Genomic DNA, 6,000 nt, shown 5'->3' on the forward strand with positions numbered 1-6,000 from the left:
TCAGCTCAATACTGTAGTGAAAGCATGGCTTTGCTCTTCTAAAGACACAGTTTCCAGTCTTTTCAGCAGTAATATAATAGATCTTTATGGAATAGCTATTGTCATTATCCGCCCGTCTTTGTGATTTCAGTGTCATTTTCTGTGTTTTTGATGCTGGATAATGCAGTGATTTTCTCTGATGGGACGCAATCATCCGTGATACTGATAGTAACCCTGTGTGTGCGTTTGACAGACTCGATTTTAGAATCTCAGGAGATCAGAAGGAGTTTGAAGATGTCGTGTCCTATTTCAGGAGATTCTGCGTAATAAACCGTGCTGACTAACTGTGTGTGTGAGTCTGAGACATCACAGTCACTGCTGTACTAATGTAGGTCAGACACAGCTGTGATGTCACTGCCAGAGCAGCCAATCAGAGGAGAGGATCATTCCCTCTGTCTGTACCGCAGGAAAACTGGCTTCCCTTTTCCAGAGCGGCTCACAAACACACAATTTAAACATGGTCTTGATACACTTGTGCGGTCAGTGGTTTCTTCTTGTCTTGTGTTGTTACTTTTGCTCTTAACAAAGATGTGACCATTAACAACATCATTATTTCCTTACATCAGAGACAATTGATTCATAGAACGTTCTGGAAGTAAAAATGCCATTCATTTTTCCCATATGGGAACTGACTTTGAACGATGTGAAACGTGTTAACCGTTAAAGACAGAATACTGTGGGCGACGAGGTTATTACTCGATGGTAAATGTGTCTGTTGAAGCCGTCAGTACACATATTATTCAACTTGTTTCTTTTATTTGCCTTGTTCACAAGTGGATTTCCCAGTAAAAGACTACATTACCCATGATTCTGCAGAGAAATCTCCACCAATCAGAGAATCGCAACCAAAATAGCTAGCTCCGCCCACTGCAAAACACACAATAGAGCTAGTCGCTTTCAAACCACTTAAATTTAAAATATATCGTTTCTATACACATAATAATCGTCTTTAAATCAGTAGTTGTATATTCATCCGTAGTTTGTAATTCGATTGTCATTCTCAATGCATTATGGGATTGCAGTTTGTTTCCACAATAAAGCCATTAAGTTCACACTTCACAGTCTTTACATTTGTCTGATTTTCAAATAGTTTTCTGCTTCAAATCAAAGTTCGTAATGTTGCGGTTCACCTTGGTTTGCTCTTTAAACGAATAGACTTCTGTTAAAATCAACCCGATCTCACGGGAATTCGTACGAATTTTACGAGGTGGCTAATTCGTAACAATTCGTATGACCTCACTCGTACGATTTTGCTAAATCTTACATATTTTACGAATTAGCCAATTCGTATGAATTCGTACGAATGACCTACCCCTGACCCCGCCCCTAAACATAACCGTCACGTGGGTTTAGACAAATCGTACAAAGTCGTATGAATTAGCACGAATTGGCCACTTTTGAATCAAATTCGTACGAATTGGTCGTGAGATAGCGTAGGTTAAAATCCTTATGGGGACAATTAATTGACTTAATTGACTGGATGAAAGATACTTTCAGAAGCAAAAGTGGGCGGGACCTAAATCACTCTTAAAGTGACAGTTCACCCAAAAATCATGTACTCATCCTCATGTCATTACAAACCTGAATGGATTTCTTTCTTCTGAGGAACATAAAATGAAACACTTTTTTGGGTGAACTTTCCCTTTAGCTGGCCTATCATGTCAACAGCACATTTAGTGTAAAGCCACTTCTTCGGCAGGGCCTGCGTGCGTTTGGTAGATAGCCGTGACCTTAAATACCCGAGAGGTTTCCCCGTGTTCTGGAACGACGCCTCGCGAAGATAAATCCTTATCAGAATCAAAATAAAACTCCCTTTCCGTCCAAGCGTCTGACCGCTGAGCCTGAAACACACAGAACTGAAACTGAGAAGTGTTTTCCTGAGCTGTGGGTTCACTGCCAAACTCCTGTGTGTGTGTGTGTGTGTTCATGCATTGTTGCGCGTGTAATTTTAGCCGCTCTGAGTCACATTGTTTGGTACTTTCTATAGGTCACTTTTATTATAGCTCCACGTTGTAAACACGTTGTCTTTATATTTATACTGTTGTTGAGAGGTATTCAGGTTTGTGTCTCGGTAAACACGGTCACAGACACACAGATGTGGGCTTTCATTTCTCATCGCTCACTAAACCCCCTCAGGCATCATGTTTTCAGGCCATTTCAAGTTTGATTTTGACGTGACAATGCGGTGATATTTAAAGGAGTAGTTCACTTTTAAAAAAACTTTTGCTGATAATTTACTCACCCCCAAGTCATCCAAAATGTCCATGTCTTTCTTTCTTCAGTCGAAAAGAAATGAAGGTTTTTGATGAAAACATTCCAGGATTTTCTCCATATAATGGACTTCAATGGGAACCAAACGGTTCAAGGTCCAAAAGACAGTTTCAGTGCAAACTTTTCAAAGGGTTTTAAACGATTCGAGACGATGATTAAGGGTCTTATCAAGCGAAACGATCGCTCATTTAATAAATAAATAACAAAGTTTAAGTTTTATAAGCTCAAATGCCCGCCTTGCTCTGTTCTGTGATGCTCGTTCGTGACTCTCCCGTTCGAACTCGTTCATCAAAATAAACGAATCTTTTTCCGAGTCAATACGTTCATTTAATAAATAAATAACAAAGTTTAAGTTTTATAAGCTCAAATGCTCGCCTTGCTCTGTTCTGTGATGCTCGTTCGTGACTCTCCTGTTCGAACTCGTTCATCAAAATGAACGAATCTTTTTCCGAGTCAATACGTTCATTTTGTTCGTTGAATGAACCAAATGATACGAAAAAAGATTTGCTCATTTTGATAAACGAGTTCGAACAGGAGAGTCATGAACGATTTAACAAGCCTAAGTTTAACAGATTTGTTTTTTTGGTGTTTTTGGTGAAATTTAAAGGAGTAGTTCACTTTAAAAAAAAAAAAAAAAAAAAACTTTTGCTGATAATTTACCCACCCCCATGTCATCCAAGATGTCCATGTCTTTCTTTCTTCAGTCGAAAAGAAATTAAGGTTTTTGATCAAAACATTCCAGGATTTTTCTCCATATAATTGACTTCAATGGGAACCAAACGGTTCAAGGTCCAAAAGACAGTTTCAGTGCAAACTGTTCAAAGGGTTTTAAACGATTCGAGACGATGAATAAGGGTCTTATCAAGCGAAACGATCGCTCATTTAATAAATAAACAACAAAGTTTAAGTTTTATAGGTTAAAATGCTCACCTTGCTCTGTTCTGTGATGCTCGTTCGTGACTCTCCTGTTCGAACTCAGTCATCAAAATGAACGAATCTTTTTCCGAGTCAATACGTTCATTTTGTTCGTTGAATGAACCAAATGACACGAAAAAAGATTCGCTCATTTTGATAAACGAGATCGAACAGGAGAGTCATGAACGATTTAACAAGCCTAAGTTTAACAGATTTGTTTTTTTGGTGTTTTTGGTGAAATTTAAACTTTAAAAAAAAAAAAAAAAAACTTTTGCTGATAATTTACTCACCCCCATGTCATCCAAGATGTCCATGTCTTTCTTTCTTCAGTCGAAAAGAAATTAATTAATGGTTTTGATGAAAACATTCCAGGATTTTCTCCATATAATGCACTTCAATGGGAACCAAACAGTTCAAGGTCCAAAAGACAGTTTCAGTTCAAACTGTTCAAGGGGCTTGAAACGATTCCAGACGATGAATAAGGGTCTTATCAAGCGAAATGATCGCTCATTTAATAAATAAATAACACAGTTTAAGTTTTATAAGCTCAAATGCTCGCCTTGCTCTGTTCTGTGATGCTCCTATCTCTCCTGTTCGAACTCGTTCATCAAAATGAACAAATCTTTTTCCGAGTCAATACGTTCATTTTGTTCGTAGAATAAACCAAATGACACGAAAAAAGATTTGCTCATTTTGATAAACGAGTTCAAACAGGAGAGTCATGAACGATTTAACAAGCCGTTAACAGATTTGTTTTTTTGGTGTTTTTGGTGAAATTTAAACTTAAAAAAAAAAAAAAAAAAAAAAAACTTTTGCTGATAATTTACCCACCCCCATGTCATCCAAGATGTCCATGTCTTTCTTTCTTCAGTCGAAAATAAATTAATTAATGGTTTTGATGAAAACATTCCAGGATTTTCTCCATATAATGCACTTCAATGGGAACCAAACAGTTCAAGGTCCAAAAGACAGTTTCAGTTCAAACTGTTCAAGGGGCTTGAAACGATTCCAGACGATGAATAAGGGTCTTATCAAGCGAAACGATCGCTCATTTAATAAATAAATAACACAGTTTAAGTTTTATAAGCTCAAATGCTCGCCTTGCTCTGTTCTGTGATGCTCGTTCGTGACTCTCCTGTTCGAACTCGTTCATCAAAATGAACAAATCTTTTTCCGAGTCAATACGTTCATTTTGTTCGTTGAATGAACCAAATGACACGAAAAAAGATTCGCTCATTTTGATAAACGAGTTCGAACAGGAGAGTCATGAACGATTTAACAAGCCTAAGTTTAACAGATTTGTTTTTTTGGTGTTTTTGGTGAAATTTAAAGGAGTAGTTCACTTTAAAAAAAAAAAAAAAACTTTTGCTGATAATTTACTCACCCCCATGTCATCCAAGATGTCCATGTCTTTCTTTCTTCAGTCGAAAAGAAATTAATTAATGGTTTTGATGAAAACATTCCAGGATTTTCTCCATATAATGGACTTCAATGGGAACCAAACGGTTCAAGGTCCAAAAGACAGTTTCAGTGCAAACTGTTCAAAGGGTTTTAAACGATTCGAGACGATGAATAAGGGTCTTATCAAGTGAAACGATCGCTCATTTAATAAATAAATAACAAAGTTTAAGTTTTATAAGCTCAAATGCTCGCCTTGCTCTGTTCTGTGATGCTCGTTCGTGACTCTCCTGTTCGAACTCGTTCATCAAAATGAACGAATCTTTTTCTGAGTCAATATGTTCATTTTGTTCGTTGAATGAACCAAATGACACGAAAAAAGATTCGCTCATTTTGATAAACGAGTTCAAACAGGAGAGTCATGAACGATTTAACAAGCCTAAGTTTAACAGATTTGTTTTTTTGGTGTTTTTGGTGAAATTTAAAGGAGTAGTTCACTTTAAAAAAAAAAAAACAAAAAAAACTTTTGCTGATAATTTACCCACTCCCATGTCATCCAAGATGTCCATGTCTTTCTTTCTTCAGTCGAAAAGAAATTAAGGTTTTTGATCAAAACATTCCAGGATTTTTCTCCATATAATGGACTTCAATGGGAACCAAACGGTTCAAGGTCCAAAAGACAGTTTCAGTGCAAACTGTTCAAAGGGTTTTAAACGATTCGAGACGATGAATAAGGGTCTTATCAAGCGAAACGATCGCTCATTTAATAAATAAATAACAAAGTTTAAGTTTTATAAGCTCAAATGCTCACCTTGCTCTGTTCTGTGATGCTCGTTCGTGAATCTCCTGTTCGAACTCGTTCATCAAAATGAACGAATCTTTTTCCGAGTCAATACGTTCATTTTGTTCGTTGAATGAACCAAATGACACGAAAAAAGATTCGCTCATTTTGATAAACGAGATCGAACAGGAGAGTCATGAACGATTTAACAAGCCTAAGTTTAACAGATTTGTTTTTTTGGTGTTTTTGGTGAAATTTAAACTTTAAAAAAAAAAAAAAAAAAAAAACTTTTGCTGACAATTTACCCACTCCCATGTCATCCAAGATGTCCATGTCTTTCTTTCTTCAGTCGAAAAGAAATTAATTAGTGGTTTTGATGAAAACATTCCAGGATTTTCTCCATATAATGGACTTCAATGGGAACCAAACGGTTCAAGGTCCAAAAGACAGTTTCAGTTCAAACTGTTCAAGGGGCTTGAAACGATTCCAGACGATGAATAAGGGTCTTATCAAGCGAAACGATCGCTCATTTAATAAATAAATAACAAAGTTTAAGTTTTATAAGCTCAAATGCTCGCCTTGCTCTGTTCTGTGAT

The sequence above is a fragment of the Pimephales promelas genome, chromosome 1 (genome assembly GCF_988280905.1).
Source record: "Pimephales promelas chromosome 1, fPimPro1.hap1.1, whole genome shotgun sequence".
Classification (NCBI taxonomy): domain Eukaryota; kingdom Metazoa; phylum Chordata; class Actinopteri; order Cypriniformes; family Leuciscidae; genus Pimephales; species Pimephales promelas.